Genomic DNA, 18,934 nt, shown 5'->3' with positions numbered 1-18,934 from the left:
AAAAATCACAATCAATTCACGAACCATCTTACCCAAGGAACTACAGACTAAGGACAGAAAAATGCCCAGATGATTGACTCAGAAAACAAATAGATCCTTATTTGCATGTGACTTAAGTTCACATGTTGATTAGTTTTCTTGGGGCAAAGAATGCACCTGCACTCCCTGCTCACATAGCACCTCATCCTTCTGTTTTCAAACTGTGTTGGCCAAGCCTGCAAACACTAACCTGCCTTGTCCTTGCACAGCGTGAGTCCTGGAAAGGAATGAAGAAAGGACAGACACACATACACAGAAACAGAAAAGCTGTGATCAGGTGGTCTGGGCTCCTGGATGGAGAAGCCACAGCACCACCACCACCCCGAAAGTTCAACATGTCATTGTATAGAGTTGAACGGGGGAGGTGAGGTACATCATATGGCCGAACAAGGAGGGGGGGCTATGAAATACAGATTAAACAAGAAGGTGCAGTTATCATACACAGCTAAGCAAGGAGGCAGGTTTAGCTAACTTCAGTGGGACAGTGTCTGTGGAAGAGCAGTCTTTAGGTCATAAATATAGGAGTTGGAAGAAAGTAACTGTGGGCATTTTCTGCACACCCTATCAACATTCACTCTCAGACCAGAAGGCGACTTTGCCCTTTGCCATCCCTCGGAGCCTCACCTGGGGGTGGCGGGGAGGCTTTGCCAACTGTCCATAGGCATTTTAGGAAGAGAGCTTTGAGTCACTAAAGCAAGGAAATGACCTTCATGTCAGGCAATCAGGGATCAAGAAAGACAATCCCCTGGGGAGCTTCCAGCTCACTGCTTCTCAACCTTCCAAACGCTGCAACCCTTCAGTACAATTCATCACGTTGTGGTGACCCCCCAACCATACAATTATTTCCTTGCTACTTCATAACCGTAATTTTGCTACTGTTATGAATTGTACTGTAAAAAAAAAAAAAAATCTGATATGCAGGATATCTAATATGCAATCCCCCAAAGGGGTTGCAACCCACAGGTTGAGAACTTCGGCAGTGTAGAAGGTCCTGGGGAGAGCAGAGGGCATGATGTACCTTGAAGGGGTAAAAACTATCCTAGAGCAAACTGTAGGGAGGCAATCCTTCCTGCTAGGTTTCAAACAAATGGCTGAGGTGCCTACTTAACATATCAAAGCTGACCTGATCGCCAGGTTCTCCCAGCATCCCTCAGTTTTCTACCTGTTACAGGGTCCTTTTGGCTGGCATACCCTGCCCTGACCCTAAACTTATTTCTCCAGCCCAGGGGCTAGGCTTCCCTCCCCACAGCTGGCCTTCCCATGTTGGTTACCTGGTCCTTTCCTCTACCCTCTTTTGGGCGTCCTGGCTGCTGCTCCTGGTTCCTCTCTCTCCCCCTTTCCCTTCTCCCCTCCCTCCCTCTCTTCACATGGCCCAGCTCAGGGACATGTCCACTCTGGATTCTCCCAGATGTCCCTGCCTCTGGCTATGCTCTCCCACATATCTATAATACACTTTCTCCTCCGCCATACCTAGGAGCAGCCATGCCATTTAATTTTATTTCTCTTTTTCACTCACTTCCCTTACCTGTAGCCACAGGACTGCACACCTTCCCCCCCCCCCCCCCCCCCCCCCCCCCACCGCAGATACAGGCCACTGTGCTTGCTCTCCTCCACAGAGAGGCGGGCAACTCTGGCTCCTGTCACACTGCAGGGCAATCTGATGCTGAGAGAGAGTCAGTCTGAGGGTTGGCCTTTGGCTATGAGTCCCTCACAAACCTCACAAGAAGGAAGAGTAAGGGCAGAAATGTGGGTCTCCAGAGGATCAGTCTCCAAAGTGGAGCCTCCTCTGGGGGGGTGCAGACCATAGGAAACCCACACTCTGCCATTCAGCCTGGGAGACCTGGAGCTAGTTGTGAAGCATTTGGGGACTTTGCCTTCTAAATCAGATAGTCAGACAAGCAGGCAGACAGAACATCTCACATGACATTGTTCTGAGATTCCAGGGGGTGGGGGAAAGACATTTGGAAAGTGCCATGGCTAGGTCTGGTATCCTAAGGTCAGAGGAAAGTGGCTGTCAGTGTGTAGCTTCTGCAGTGGGTGTTGGAACAGCAGACATATTTGAGCTGCTAGTTCAGCTGTGTATGAACTGACCCATCACTTCACTATTCTAAAAGAAATCAAAATCCAACTGCAAGCCACATTCAATCAGGCTCCCAGAAGCTCCCTTATCCTCCAGGTTTCCCAGCGTGCCCATGTACTGGGGAGACCCTGTAGCTGAGGGACCCAGAAGCCTTGTCCAGGTGCCAATGGGTACAGGAAGCCTAAACTCTGCACTTCCACAGTTCCAGAGTACAGGACTCTCACACTTGGGACCTGTCTTCCAGAGACCCCCTGAAGCTCTCTTTCCTTCATTCATCCTACCACTCCTGAAGTCCCATGTGACCACAGGAATCTCTAAGGGCCTGTCACTCAGCAGCCAGGTATTACCGGAAGGAACAGCAATCATTTCATAGTTGATCACTTGCTTCAAGGGTCCCTTTATCTAACAGATCTATCTATCTATCTATCTATCTATCTATCTATCTATCTATCTATCTATCTATCATCTCTCCTGAATTCCTGTGCCCTAGGTTTACTCCTGAATTTGAAGAAATGACTCAGAAAATGAGTTTACCTAGCAATATTTAAAATTTAATTAGTCCATTCTTGACAAGTGAAGGCAAGATAAGGAAGACAGAAAGAATAGGGTTGGAAAAAATCCAGAAGGTCTGGGAAAGTGGCTCAGTCAGTAAACTGCTTGCTTCCCAAGCATGAGGATCCAGGCTTGATTTTCCAGAACCTTAAAAAAACAAACAAACAACAACAAAAAAAAAAAAAACCAGAACCAGAAGTCGGGTAGAGACCTCTTTCCTTTTGTGGCCATCACTGGATTGCAGCCACCAAAATGAAGTTCAATCCCTTTGTGACTTCTGACCGAAGCAAGAACCGCAAAGGGCATTTCAATGCACCTTCTCATATTTGGAGGAAGATCATGTCTTCCCCCATTTCCAAAGAGCTGAGGCAGAAGGACAATGTTCGGTCTATGCCCATTCGAAAGGATGATGAAGTTCAGGTTGTCCTGAGGACACTACAAAGGCCAGCAGATTGGCAAAGTGGTCCAAGTGTACAGGAAGAAACACGTCATCTACATTGAGCGAGTCCAGTGAGAAAAGGCTAATGGCACAACTGTCCATGTGGGCATCCACCCCAGCAAAGTGGTTATCACCAGGCTAAAGCTGGACAAAGACCGCAAAAAGATCCTGGGAAGGAAAGCCAAGTCTTGACAAGTCGGAAAGGAGAAGGGCAAATACAAGGAAGAAATGATTGAGAAGATGCAGGAGTAGGGGTGTGTCCTACACAGCTTTCACTAAAGACTGCTTAAAAGTTAAAAAAAAAAAAAATAAAAAAAAAAAAAAAAAAACCTGGCCTGATAGCTCAGCTGTAATCCCAGCCCTGGAGAGGTAGAGATGTGTGAAGATCCTTGAGGTTTGTTAGTTGGCCAGGCTGGCTGACTCAGAGAGTTTCAAGTTCACTAAGAGACTTTGTCTCAGTTAATAAGGTAGAAAATGACTGAAGAAGACACCAACACTGACCTCTGATCTCCACACTTATGTACACATATGTGCACTTGCACATACATGTGTACACATAAACACAAAAGGCAAAGAAATAAAAACAGACTGCAGAGAATGGGCTCTAGGCAAAGGGATGGTTCCAGTGGTGGAGATGAAAGCCATAAATGCTGAAAGCGAACACAGCTGCAGTCCTCGAAGTGCAGAGCGTCCTATCTGTGTCTCCTGAGAAAGCCATGTGGCTGCTGACAGAGCCTCAGTGTCCCGGGTGTTCTGCACCCAACCAGGAAATCCTACTGGAACTCTTAGAAGATGCTGCCTATGCTCACCTTCTGCATCATCTTTCAATAGCACCATGTGCTCCACCCCTGGTTTTCATTTCAGAGACCACCAAGCTTGCCCCAAGGATGGGTGCAGGTAGTAGAAAGGTGGCCTCAGATGGGTATTTAGCTGGGCTTTCAGGGCAAAGGGATCTTCAAACTCAGCCACATGCTGGCATAGGTTTCTTGTTCTCAATGCTCAGCTCTCCACCACTAAGAAGCTGGGGATGATGGGGATGAGGTGACTGACAGCTGACAGTCCTTCTGGACTTCCTGTGGTGACTGTGCCCAGGCCTTGCTTCTCTAGAGATACCACAGCCAACAGCTGAGCTTGCAAGGCCCTTGGGCAGGAATCTAAGTATGGCTTGAGAGCTCTGCTGCCGGCCTGGCTTCTTAGCACTAACTGTCCTGGTGCTCTTCCCAAGCAGTTCCTTCCCAGCTCCACTAAACAGTCATTGGAGCTGGACAGCTGAGAGCTCTCACTAGGTCCTGCTACCTCCATCTTCTGTAGAAAATTTCTTCTCAGAGAACATACACCAGCCAGGGAACTCTCGGTGAAAACAGGCAGAGAGATGGGGCTGGGAATGGCCTCCTTTGGCATCAGAGAAGATTCCTCTGTAGATTGTAGAATCTCAGAAAGTCTTAGCAGAAGGAGGCTACTTGCTGCTGTTTCTCAGTGATGTGACCACCTAGGGAAGCATTCTGGGAGAAGAGAACAGCCTTGCTAATGGGATGAACCAGACATCTGAAAAATCCTGAGATGGAACAACTCATGTGTATGTGCGTGTGCGTGAGAGAGAGAGAGAGAGAGAGAGAGAGAGAGAGAGAGAGAGAGAGAGAGAGAGAGAGAACAAGCAAGCAAGCATATCCAGCATATCTCCATAGCTCCGCCTGTGTGTGTGTGTGTGTGTGTGTGAGAGAGAGAGAGAGAGAGAGAGAGAGAGAGAGAGAGAGAGAGAGAACAAGCAAGCAAGCATATCCAGCATATCTCCATAGCTCCACCTGTGTGTGTGTGTGTGTGTGTGTGTGTGTGTGTGTGTGAGAGAGAGAGAGAGAGAGAGAGAGAGAGAGAGAGAGAGAGAACAAGCAAGCAAGCAAGCAAGCATATCCAGCATATCTCCATAGCTCCGCCTGTGTGTGTGAGAGAGAGAGAGAGAGAGCTTCTCTTCTTTTGGTTTTGCTGGTGTGAAATTATTTATTTCCTGTGTTTTCTTGGATGTAGTTAATCTCCTTGGGTTAGAATTTTCCTTCTAGTACCTTCTGTGGGGGCTGGGTTTGTGAATAGATATTGTTTAAATTTGACCTTGTCATGGAATATCTTGTTTTCTCCATCTATGATGATTGAAATTTTTCTCCGCTGTAGTAGTCTGGGCTAGCATCCATGGTCTCTTGGAGTCTGCAAGACATCTGTCCAGGCTCTTCTGGCTTTCAAAGTCTCCACTGAGAATTTGGGTGTGATTCTGATAGGTCTGCCTTTATGTTACTTGATCTTTTTCCCTTGCAGCTTTTAATATTCTTTCTTTATTCTGTTTGTTTAGTGTCTTATTATGTGGCAGAGGGGACTTTCTTTTCTGGTCCAATGTATTTGGTGTTCTGTAAGCTTCTTATATCTTTATAGACACATCCTTCTTCAGGCTAGGAAAATTTTCTTCTATGATTTTTTTGAAAATATTTTCTGAGCCTCTGGGCTGGGAATCTTCTCCTTCTTCTAGTCATATTGTTCTTGTGTTTGGTCTTTTCATAGTGTCCCTGAGTTCCTAGATGTTTTGTGTCAATAACTTTTTAGATTTAACATTTTTCTTGACCACGGTATCAATGTCTTCTATGGTATCTCCTATGCCTAAGATTCTCTCTTCCATCTCTTTTTCTGTTGGTGATGTTTGTGTCTGTAGTTCCTGTTCGCTTGCCTGGATTTTCCATCTCCAAGATTCCCTTGGTTTGAGTTGTCTTTGTTGCTTCCATTTCCATTTTCAGGTCTTGAACAGTTTTACTCATTTCCTTCATCTGTTTTTGTTTTCCTGGATTTCTTTAAGGGATTTATTCATTTCCTCTTTAAGGGCCTCTATCATCTTCATAAGATTGGATTTAAGGTCATTTTCTTGTTTTTCAGCTGTGTTGGAATATTCAGGGCTTGCTGTAGTAGGATAGCTTGGCTCTGGTGGTGCCATATTACCCTGGCTGTTGTTGATTGTGTTCTTATGCTGGCCTCTAGTCATCTGGGTTTGGGGTTATTATAGGTTTAGGTGTCAATTTCTGAGTTTATCTTTGTTGGACGGATCCCGCCCACCCCCCCCCGTTCCTGTTTCCTCTCTGGTCTTCTGGCCTGGGTGACCTGTGGCTCTGGTGACTAGCAAGTCCTCAGGTTCAGTGAAGTATCTCTGCTGGAGTTCTGGTGGCCTGTGTGGTCTCTGGGTTCTGGCTTGGTCTCTGGGGTTTGTAGTACCAGCATGGTCTCTGGTAGAGCAGGAGTTAGGAACTTCTGGGTGGGCTTTAAGGAGTGTTAGCAGGCAGTGGGCAGTGTCTTGCTTGGGGTTCCTAGTACTGTGTGGTCTCCAGCAGAGCAGGATTATTCTGCTGGAGTTATGGGCCAGGATATGGCAAAAACTGTGTCTTTAACTATAAGGCTTGTGACCTACACAAGGCCCTTCCTTATTTTTGTGAAGATCTAACATGGCTGAGGAACAGCTGCAGGACCTGTTACGCTTGCAGTTCCAAACACTCTCAAATGCTTTGCCTGGATCCTGGATGGGGAACCTGGGCTCTGAAGTATAGGATACAGATACCTGTATGGACATGGTGAGCTTTCTCTGAAGAAATCACTCCCCGCTCTCCACAGGTGGTTCTGAACCTCAGAGAAGACAACTTACCCTCTTCTTCCCAGGAACAGATATCACTTCCTTGGGCTGAATGATGCTGCAGAGGCATCACCTCCACAGTAACAGGCCCCCTGTCTCTTAGGCTGTCTTTACCTCCCAGGGTTGGAGCCGTCCATGTGCTGGTTCTGCTACTATACAGTGAGGTCTATCTACAAGAATTAGCTGGCTGGTAGGAATGAACAGGAGCCAGGTAGACCCTCATGGATTGGTCAGAGTTACCTCATTTTTACACATCCAGCTTGCTTGGCAGCTGGCTGGCATCTCTCCTGACTCAACTCTCTTTCTTCCCATCATCCTCAGCTTGGCTTTCCCACCTAACTTCCTGCCCAGCTACCAGTGCATCAGCTTTTTATTAACCAATGAGAGTAACACATATTCATAGTATAGAAAAGGATTGTTCCAAAGCACAAAGCCCTGGGTTTGACTCCAGCTAGGTATGGCAGTGCATGCCTATAATCTCTCAGAAGGTAGAAGCTGGAGGATTGGAATATCAATTACTTCTTCAGCTACATGCAGAGTTTTATTCCAGGCTGGGCTATGTGAGGCCCATGTCTACTACAACAATAATGAAACAAAACCAAACCCAACAACAAAACTCTCAATAATCCGAGCATGGTGGCTTGTTAGTAATTTCAACAGTTAGGAGCGTGAGTCAAGAAGAACCTGAACTTCAAGGCCACGGGCTACACAGTGAGTTACAGACCAGCCTAAGCTACTGCCATATGTCCTCCCCCAAAAGACTGTAAGGGATGCAAGGCTGACCGTCCCTCTCACATCCTCCTTGAATTTGTCGAGGACTAGTGGACCAGATGGAGCTTGGAGAGTGACTGCAGTTACAAGCTTCTTCGAAGGGTGGCCTTGAGCTCAGTGGTAGCACTGAATGGGGCACTACAGCTAGAGCAGGTTAATAAGCCCCCCTCCCCACTCCAGGAAGTGAGTGGCCATTGGCTTGACTCATACATACTTTCCTATTCTACTTAGAAGAGAGGATCTGTACTGTCTCGCTTTATCATAAAACTTATAACACCGATTTGTTTTTTGTCACCAGGCTATTTTAAGTCCCCTGTTCTCATTGTGAGACAGCCTGAAGAGCACCGTGCTCCTTGGAACTCCCACAGAACAACCACAGGGATGCATCTTGTTGATGGCATCACACTGTTCTTACAGAATGCACCAGGAGTGACTAACCATGGGAAAGCTTGGTGAGACAAGGGTACCTCACAGAGGGGGAAGGAATGCTATAAAGATGCAGGGGCTGCCACTTGTCATGAATGTGACAGAATGTCTCCTCTAAGGGAAAAGATATCACTGCAGGTCCCAGTGGATGAACCACGGTGCAGCCCTGGGATTTCAAAACAGGATCATGTTGCCTGTGGCAGACAAGCACACGCTGTAAGAAAAGCCACTCCTAATGGGCACAGGACCCTGGTAGACATAGTTCACTTGGCTGTGGGAAACACACTGATCATCTGTCTGACACTACCTGTTACAAAGCTGGGATCTGCAAATCTACCAAGTCACAAAGGAGGACAAGCTGAGAGTGGTCTATTGTATGGAATCAACTTTCATCAACAGACAACCAAGACCCTCAGGTCCCCTGTCACAGTGGCACAAGCATCCCTCCCCAGCAGGTACCTATATGACATTGGGGTCCTTAGGATAGGCTGAAAGAAGAAGAGATCCTAGCGTGGATAATGATGGACTGGTTTGGTTGCTGGGTGCCAGGCAATATGACACAGCAGTGCATTGCTTCTACATTCAGGAGTGGTCTTGAAAGACAGTCGATAGAGACAGAATTCTACCCAGTGGGTGGAACTGACAGTGATGTGTGTGCACATCTATTTTGTGTCCAGAGGTGAGAACACAGAGACATAGGAGTCGAGGAACACATCCGGCTTATCAGATTAGGAGACTGGAAGATCTGGGGCCCAGACATGTGGATGGACAGGTAAGAGTAAGCATGAAATGAAAATGTTTGAATCACATTTTGATGCCTACCAGGAAGCATCCTCCATGGAAGAGGCATAGAACAACCAAGTAGACAAAATGCCTCGGACAGATGAGCCAGGTGCATGATGGGTAACAGAGAAGGGGACCCATTGAAGATGCCTGCAACATGGTTCCCACTTACCATACCATGGCTGATCTAGCTACATTCTCAACTGGGATGTAACAACGGGCAACCCCAAGCTCATGTGATGATAGAAATTGTGTCCTCCCACCTACCCACCAATGTTGAAGTGAAGTCTTTAGGATAGGCTCTAATCCAGTGTGACTGGCATCTTTAGCAGAAGAGATTTGGGCACAAACATAATTAGAAGGAAAACAATGTAACACAGGAAGAAGACATCCTCTCCAAATCGATGAAAGAAGCCTTCACTAGATCTCCCTTCAAGGTCCTCAGCAGAAACCAACACTGCTGACACCTTTGGACTTGGGCTTCTAGCCTGAAGAAACAGGAGCTAGCTTGTTTCTGTTGGGTAGGTCTGGTACTTCATTACCATAGCCCAGCAAGCTCACAGAGCCCCTGACATGGCATTATTCCTCAATGCTACTTGGTGACACTTTCTGTCTTATAAGGTTGTGTTGGCTAGTTTTATATCAATTTGACACAAGCTAGAGTTATCAGAGAAGAGGGAGCCCCAACTGAGAAAATGCTTCCATAAGATCCAGCTGTAAGGCATTTTCTTAATTAGTAATCAATGGGGAAGGGCCCAGCCCATTGTGAGTGGTACCACCCCAGGGCTGGTTGACCTGGGTTCTTTAAAAAACAGGCTGAGCAAGTCACAGGGAGCAAGCCAGTAAGCAGCACTCCTCCATGGCCTCTGCATCAGCTCCTGCCTCCAGGTTTATGCCATGCTTGAGTTCCTGCCCTCATTGCTTTTAATGATGAATTTTGTGTGGAGCTGTGAGTGAAATAATCCCTTTCTTCCCCAGGTTGCTTTTGGTCATGGGGTTTCATCACAGCAATAATAATGCTAACTAAGGTCATGCCTTCATTCTTGTGGAGAAAGGTAATAGTTTTTCAGAGTATAGGACCTGCCTTTCCTAATGAGAGGTTCCTCACCAGTACCACTATCCAGAAGCTTAGAGACCACCTAGTCCATAGTTTCTCTCATGTGCATCTTACGTACACAGCTGTTGTCCTAGTCAGTGTACTACTGCTGTGAAGAGACACCATGACCAAGACAACTCTTATGAAAGAAAGAATTTAATTGGGGGCTTGCTTACAATTTCAGAAGCTAATTCCGCTATCATCATGGCAGGGAGCACACAACATGCAGGCAGGTGCTGGAGCAGTAGCTGAGAACTACATCCTGATTTGTAGGCAGAGAGAGTGCCTAGGCCTGGCATGGGCTTTTGAAATCCCAAAGCCCACCCTAGTTGCACACTTCTCCCAACAAGACTATACCTACTCCATTAAGGCCATACCTACTCATCTTTCTAATCCTAACCCTAACCATGAAGGCCATTCTTACTCCAACCACCATAGCCTGCACAGGCCACTGACATGTGACCCATCAGACTCATCATACAAAAGCATCCACATTAGTGAGTCTCGGAGGCTTCTATAGGCACAGCTGAAGGATGGGTGCCATGCATTACAGGCATTAAATCAAAGATCCCAGTATGTCACTGAATCCTCAGTAGATGAACACACTATCAGAGAACCAGGTGTAGAATCAGGAGTGGCCCCACTTACCATTATTCCTATGTATGTACCACAGGACTTTGCCTGTTTTCTACAACTGTAGGAACCCTATTTGAGAAGGGTGAGGCTTTATCATCACCAGACAAACCACAAAGTTCTGCAGAAATGATAACTGAAAGTGAAAGGAATTGTAAGTGGATAGAGAAGAGGGAGATGGTAAGAATTAATTAATCTCTATTGTTGCCCTAGAAGACATAATCGGTCCCCAGTGTGTGTGTGTGTGTGTGTGTGTGTGTGTGTGTGTGTGTGTGTGTGTGTGTGAACATGGGAAAACCAGAGATACACTGTTTCTCAGACTGGATTCCTCACTGAATTGCAGGCCACCGTTTTCTATGTGGGTGCTAGGGATCCAACTGGGGTTCTCTGTTTGCATGCCAAGCACTTTCCTGGTTTGCGCTATCTCCCCGGCTTGTAATCAGTTCTGATTGTCTTCTAATGTTCATCCCAGCAACAGAAACCAACACAGCTGTAGAGGAGTGGAGTGTGTATGAAGGAGTGCAGTTGTGAGCAGGAAGTTGGATGGTGGAAGGCATGAGGACCCACCACTCATTGTCCTTTCAAGAGACATCCTGCCATGAGGACTACAATTTACCAACAGTCATCAACCTCTTCATACTCAACCTCAGTGTTCATGCTAAGACCACTCGCTCCCCAAAGGTCTCCTAGCCAAAGACTGATGATGCTAGAAAGTACAAAGCCAGGCCATTTTCTAGCCAGTATGGACCTCTCTTGGGGCAGGCCCCTGCTGGAAACGCCAGTAGGCTCTCAGAACAGCATTGAGTCTTCGACTCACCCTGTAATGCTCTTTCCTTCTTTTCCCTTCCATGAACTGGAGGTTCTCCTTAACTAACTCCTGCCTCCTGACCTCTCCATCTTTCCCAGAAGTCATAGCCAACAAATCTCTGGCACCTCTAATGCCTTCTTGGCATCTGCTTCCCAGGGGTCTGGAAAAGACCCTGGAGCTTGTAAGGCCTTGAAGGAGAGAATTGAAACAGAGTCAGAAATGTGCTTCTAAACAAACGGGGACTGTGACTTTCCTGGAGGTACACTGGAAAGGGATGAGCACCCCAAAACAGAGCAGAGGAAAAGAGTGTGAAACCCTCCCAGTCTCCTTTGCTGCCATCTCCCCATATCTAGATGTCTGAATAGTGACCAATCTTGGGCTCAGCCCTTGAGTACTTCAATTCTTCTTTCTAATAAGATTGCTAAAGAGCATTATGGACTTCTGGGACTTTTTTGTGGAGATGCTGAAGATTCTCAAATTTATATGACAGGTCATCAAAATTAAAAGATCTGTACTTCAAAGGATACAATCAGGAAAGAAAAGACAAGCCATAGGGTAGGAAGAAATGTTTGGGATTCCAGTATCAGCTAAGGAATCCATCCAGAGTATTCAAGGAAGCCTTCCTTGCTACTCAATACAGACACACAACTCAAATGAGACAAACAAGCAAGTAATTAAAATAGCTATTTCCTCTAAAGTGAAAAATGAAAAATGTTCAAAGTCCTGACTCACTGGGGAAAAGCAAACCAAAACCACAAAAAGATTCCCACTTCCCATTCACTAGCTGGGACACACAGTAAAGCCTGTTGATCACCCGGAGAAACCAGAGTGCTCAGCTACTGCTGATGAGACCGTGAATGGTTTAACTGTTTAAAAAATACTTTGGTGCAGGGTGGCGGTGGTGCATGCCTTTAACCCCAGCACTCAGGAGGCAGAGGCAGGTGGATCTCTGTGAGTTCGAGGCCAGCCTGGTCTACCGAGTGAGATCCAGGAAAGGCGCAAAGCTACACAGAGAAACCCTGTCTCAAAAAAAAGACAAAAAAAAAAAAAAAAAAAACAAAAAACAAAAACAAAACCAAAAGGGATGGATTCTCGATGTCGATGTTCGTGAGTGGGCCTTAAGAACACTGTACATTGGGATGACAGGCTGACATTTATGTGGGTACGGGGGATCTGAACTCCAGTACCCACACTGTACAGCAAATTCTTCATCCACTGAGCCATCTCCCTAATTCCTGCCATTGTCTTCTTATGGGTCAGACCCTATTCCCCAAAACTTAATGCATTGAAGTTCTAATCTGCAGTGCCTCTGACTATGCCTGGGTGTGACTTTAGAGGCCATCAGGGTGACCGCTACAGCTACCTGATTGGCCTTTAGGAGATACCAAGAGATACAAAGAAAACATAGGGATGTGCACATGGAGAAAGACTATGGAAAGACATGGAAAAAGGGCTGTCATTAAAAATCAAGGTAAGGGCTCAGGGATAGCTCAGAGGGTAAAGGTACTTGATGCCAAACCTGATGACCTGAGTTGGATTCCTGGTCCCCACATGGTGGAAGGAGAGAACCAAGTTGTTCACTGGCCTTCATAAGCACAAGTACTTGGACACACACATACACACACATACAAATCAATAAATGTAAAGGAAAAGAAGAAGGGATTAGAGTGTAGCTCAGTGGTAGAGCGCTTGTCTAGCAAGTTCACAACCCCAGGTTCCTCCTCCAGCACCACCAGAAAAACAGCAACAAACCTGAGAACACATCCATCTGCACATTCTAGCCTCTAAACTGTGAGGCTATCCACTGCTGTACCAGCCACCCAGTTTGTGCTATTTTATTGTGGCAGTCTAAGCAAACCAACACTCCTACCCACACCTACCCCAGCCTTTCCTCTAATTCCCTAAGTATCAAAAGCTGGCCTTGAACTCCTGATCTTCCTGCCTTGTAGTGGGTAGCCATCCCAGCATTGGCCTGGAAGTTCCAACCCCCATTGAGGCTTCGGTAATGGTCACGCCCACAAGGCGGGGCGGAGGAGGAAGAGGAAGACCCAGGATAGAGAGGAGGTCTTGCTTGCTTCTGGGACCCTGGATGCTGGAGGTAGACCGAGCAGAGTTCTCCAGAGAACACCGCCAGACTGCACCATACCTTTACCAGACCCTACAACCTATCCCTTCATTTGTAAGTTACCCCACAAAATAAACCTCCTTTTAACTACGTGGAGTGGCCTTAATAATTCCACCAATACCGCCTCATCTCCCAAGTGCTGGGACTCTACAGGCGTGCACCACCACGCAGGCTTCAGCTATTACTCTCTACTGGCCACTGATTGCCTTTCTTCTACTGTGGCCTCACCGCCACCTGTGCTATATGTTGCACAACTCGGGGGGGGGGGGACATCCAGGCTTCTTGGCCCCTTCCTCCCAGCCAACTTCCCTCTGCTGGGGCCACTCTGGCCCTGTGGAAGCTCCAGATATAACTCCCGGTATGCCGTATGGCTTTGTCCCCCATACTGAAACACTTCTCTCCCACACATCCGGTGGCTCACTTCCTCACCCTGCAGCTTGGTGTTCAAGTGCTGTCCCTCTCTGAGGGGACTTCCCCCAGCAACTCTATTTAAGATGATCAGGGCCATTTTTTGTGCTGGGGAATGCTGTTTCATTCTTGCGTTTGTAACGCTTCTCATCTCACATATAGAGTTGTTATGGATTCCGTTGCTTGTATACTGTTTCCATCCCCATCTTCCCTCATGCTTCATACCCTATAACCCTCACACTCACACCTCCACCCCCATACCCTTACCTACCCCACCCATACCCCACTCACATCTGTCCCCATCCCCTGCTTGAAAGTCTGCCCCATGAAGACAGGAACTTGGCATCCTCTTGGCTACCTCCTCATGCCTAGGGCAGTGGCTGGCCTTTGGTTGAAGTTCAATAAAGCTGACCTTTCATTAATAAAGGGAAAGGTAAAGAAACTGAGTTTCATCTGGGCTGTCTTTAAGACTGAGTGCTTCTTTTCTTGGAAAAAAAAAAAAATCTCAGAACCAAACTTGTGTGCCGTCTTTGGTAGACATGTGAGGGAATTTATGCCCACATCAGCTGGTTTCACTTCTTCCACTGTCTGCTTTGTTTCTATTCCTTTTCCTGGCATGGTCTACATTTCTGCTAGTTATCTTACTGTTCTTAAATGTTATTGAACAATGTGAAAAGTATGTGGAGGTTTTCTGGTCTTCTGTGGCTATTTGCTGTCTGGCTGTCACTGGGGGTGAGAGAAAGACACTGTACACATCCCTAGCCCATCTTGTTAAGTGGACACAGATTTCACTGTGTCAGGAGTCCCTGGGGGAATTCTGAAGCTCTACAAATTGTCCCAGGGATCATTAGCTGCAGAGGAGGACCTCACGGTCACAGAAGAGTCATGGAAAAAACAGTGAGGAAGCAGCTGTGTCTCCTTAGCCTGTAATATGTTGGGCCAAAGTTGAAGAGAGTGCTTTAAAATTTGCCTGCCCTGAAGGGCACGAGGAAGGTTTCTGGGTTAACTGCCTGGGTGCCAGTAAGCGCAGGAACAGAGCTGGCATTGTCCCATGGGCTGGGTCCCTAGAGAACAGCACTGCTCTTTTCTCCATGTGGAAGGTTCCAGAGGGCTGGAAGCAAAGCCACACTGAGCCACCTCACAGACAGACATTAGGAATGTATCTCTGCTCCCTCAGAGGTCAGAACCTGTAGGCTGAAGCTGGGGTACTCCGGGACTACAGGTTCCTTACCCACAGGCAGTGCTCCAGACTGCCAAAGAAGAGTGTGAAGCCAAGCTGGCTGAGGAATAGAGGCTGGAGCTGCTTCTGGAGGCCAGGAGGAGGTCTCTAACTCCACGCAGCCTCTCCCCGAAGAACTTTGCTAGTGTTTTCACACATTCAGTTCGGCCTCAAGGCCGGGTGAGCATCCAGGTGAGGAATCCTGTGTTTTTCCATCGCAGTTTCTTGGCCTCTGACTCAAGATGGCCTCAAATGACATCACTTTCCTACCTTCTGTTGCTTCTTTGTTTTATGTTGGCCGGCACTTAGCTTGGCTCCTGAAGACTGGTTGAGTCTGGAAAAGAGATCAAGGATCTACAAGGGAGAAATCTGAGCTTCGAGCCTCAGCTCTCTCCATGTCACAGTGCGTCAGGATCAGCTAAGGAGTGGTTCCCACACTGCACCTCTGCTGAAGGTTACCTGTTAAAAAGGAAGCTGCCGGGGCTGCAGGGTGGAGCTCGGGGGTCAGAATGTGGCTTGGTTTCACATCCTTCACGTCTTCTTCGTTTCTATTCCTTTTCTCCATTTCTGTTGTCTATCGCAAGTTTTGAAATGTTATGAAGCAATGCTAAAAAGCTGTCTGGGCAGTCTGCCCTTCTATGGCTGTTTGCTTTCTGGCTGCTGTGGGGGTGAGAGAAGCATGCAGGAAGCTCCGAGCATGATATCCTCACCTATAATCCCAACACTTGAGAGATCAGAAGTAGGATAGGGCCAGTAAGTCAAGGTCATCCTCAGCTACATAGCCAATGAGAAGCTACTCTGGGATAGAGACCATTGTGAAAGAAAGAAAGAAAGAAAGAAAGAAAGGAAGGAAGGAAGGAAGGAAGGAAGGAAGGAAGCAAGCAAGCAAGCAAGCAAGCAAGCAAGCAAGCAGGCTACCCACCCTCTAAAGCTGTTTGTTTAGTGGGCCAGGATGGGCAGCACAAGGACTCTGCATCTTTAACAACTACCATGGGTACCTTGCAGGCTAAGATCACACTGTGTGAAATTAGTCCATAGGCCTGGCCAACAATACTGATGGTCCCAGGCTCTGTGGGATGGAGTAAAAGCAAGATGCAATCAAGAAACTGAATTTCAAATTACAATCTTTTCCTGGGTAGTAAGACGCAATGTGTTACTCACCCCACCCCTGGCTATCCTGGAACTCACTTTGTAGACCAGGCTGGCCTTGATTGAACTCACAGAGATCCACCACCCTCTGCCTCTCCAGTGCTGGGATTAAAGGCACACACCACCATGCCTGGCTCATAATGCCTTTACTCTTGAACAGCAGAAGTGAGCCATGGCTCTCAGCCAGCCACTGGAGGTCAGGAAACACCATGGCCTGTAATGTGTTGCCATGCTAGGGTGTTCAGTAGTGTAGGTGTAAAAACACATTTTTGAATAATAATCTCTAACTTACAATGGAATTCTGAGGCTATGCCCTATTGTAAATTGAGGAGCCCTAGAACAGGATTTGGGGTCTCGACCCATGCTTACCAATCCAGAATGCACAGCCCCGAGTGTGCTATATTTCACCGAGAAATCTGGCACATAGATAACTGGACTCTACTGCTGCAGAAATTACTTTGTTCAGAAAAAACACCCAGCTCATTTCTGATGTTGATATCTCCTTCTTGGGCTCTTACCACCATCTGGATGTCCATATACATACCTAGCACAGAAACCTTGGGGGATCCCTCCTTGTATAGGGCGCAGGAGAAGGCTAGGTGGATAGAGTGCTCACTGTACATCACCTAGCTGAACTGATGAGCTCCAGGACCAATAAACAAAGTGGAGAGTGATTAAAGAAGACACTGGACATCAATCTCCAGCCTAGCCTCTATACACATATGTACTCACTCACTTGTGAATATATACATGTATACCCAACATACACAAACAAACTCCCACAAAACAAAATACCTCATGGCCCAGCAGTTAAGAAAGGCCCACAGCTGCCATTAGTGTTTTTGATCTTAGCCATTTTGACAGGTATGAGATGGAATCTCTGAGACATTTTGAATTGCATTTCCCTGATGGCCAAGCATGTTGAATAATTCTTTAAGTGTAACTTAGTCATTTGAGATTCTTCTGTTGAGAATTCTCTTTTTAGATACATTTTTAATTGGATTACTTGGGGTTTTTTTTTGATATCTAGTTTCTTGAGTTCTTTATATATTTTGGATGGAGCCCTCTGTCAGATGTGGGGCTAGGGAAGATCTTGTCCCATTCTGTAGGCTGCCATTTTGTCCTATTGACAGTGTCCTTTGCCACTGCTGGTTGGAATGCAAACTTGTATATAACCACTTTGGAAATCAATATGGCAGTTTCTTAGAAAATCGGGACTCAATCTACCACAAGGCCACTCCCCCCAAAATCAACCATTCTTGGGCATATACCCGAAGGATGCTCAACCATTCCACAAGAACACTTGCTCAAGTCTGTTCACAGAAGGGTTATTTGAAATAGCCAGAACCTGGAAACAACCTAGATGCCCCTCAACTGAAGAGTGGATAAAGAAAATGTGGTACATTTACACAATGGAATATTACTCAGCTGTTAAAAACAATAACATCAGGAAATTTGAAGACAGATGGATGGCACTAAAAAAAAAATCCGGCTGGAGAGATAGCTCAGAGGGTAAGAGCATTGATTGATCTTCCAGAGGTCCTGAGTTAAATTCCCAGCAACCACATCGTGGCTCACAACCATCTGTAATGAGATCTACTGCCCTCTTCTGGCCTGCAATCATACATGCTGTGTACATAATAAATAAATAAATAAATAAATCTTTAAAAAAATAAAATATAAAAAAAAAAATCATCCTGAGTGAGGTAATCCAGACCCAGAAAGACAAACATGGTAAAGTAGATATTAGCTGTAAAGTAAAGGATAACCATGCTACAATCCACAGACCCAGAGAGGCTAGGTCACAAGGAGGGCTCAAAGGAAAATGCATGGGGTGGGTGGAATGGGAACATGAGGGATTGGCTTGCAGGTGGATGGAGGGGGAGAGTCTTGATTTTGGGGGCATTTGGGGGTCAGGAAGAAACCTGGTGCGAGGGGAAATCTCACAGATCTACAAGGATGACATGTGCTAAGACTCCTAGCAACAGTGGAGAGGGTGCCTGAACTGGCCATTTCCTCCAGTCAGATTGGTGACTACCCCAACTGTCATCAGAGAGCCTTCCCCCAGTAACTGATGGAAACAGATGCAGAGATCCACAGCAAGCACTGGACCAAGCTCAGAGAATCCTGTTGAAGAGAGGGAGAAAGGATTGTACAAGCTGGGAGCAGTGGGGGTGGGGGGGGGGGGATGGGGGGGGAGTCAAGGACATCACAAGGGAACTCACAGAAAACAACTAACCTGGTCTCACAGGAGCTCACAGAGTCTGGACCAACAGCTAGGGAGCCTGCATGAGATCGGTCCAGGCCCTCTACGTATGCGTGACAGTTGTGTAGCTTAGTCTACTTGTGGGACTCCTAGCATGGGAGCATGTGCTGTCCCTAAAGCTTTGCCTGGCCTTTAGGAACCGATTCCTCACACTGGGTTGCCTTGCCCAGCCTTAATCCGAGGGGAGGAGCTTAGTCCTACCTCAACTAGATATGCCATGCTTTGTTGACATCCATAAGAGGCCTGCCGGTCCTGAAAAGAAACAGAGGAGGAGTGGATTTGAAGGAGGGACAGAAAGGGGAGGGAATGGGACGAGAGGAGGGAGGGGAAACTGTGGTTGAGGTGTGTAGTGGTTAGCTGGTCAGCTTTGACCTGGAAGCACCACCCCCTTTGAGGCTTCGGAAACTGTCATGCCTACAAGGCGGAGCAGAGAGAGGATCCCTAAAAACCCGAGATCTGGACCTGCGCTACACCTTTCCCAGACC

The 18,934-nt window shown here is 46.9% G+C and overlaps 1 pseudogene; it reads left to right on the top strand.

Moving 5' to 3' along the window:
* Positions 1-2,919: 2,919 nt before the first annotated feature.
* Positions 2,920-3,370, top strand: LOC118594612 (annotated as a pseudogene).
* Positions 3,371-18,934: the final 15,564 nt, after the last annotated feature.

The sequence above is a fragment of the Onychomys torridus genome, chromosome 13, assembly GCF_903995425.1.
Source record: "Onychomys torridus chromosome 13, mOncTor1.1, whole genome shotgun sequence".
Taxonomy (NCBI): Eukaryota; Metazoa; Chordata; class Mammalia; order Rodentia; family Cricetidae; genus Onychomys; species Onychomys torridus.
This window is presented reverse-complemented; position numbering and strand designations above follow the sequence as displayed.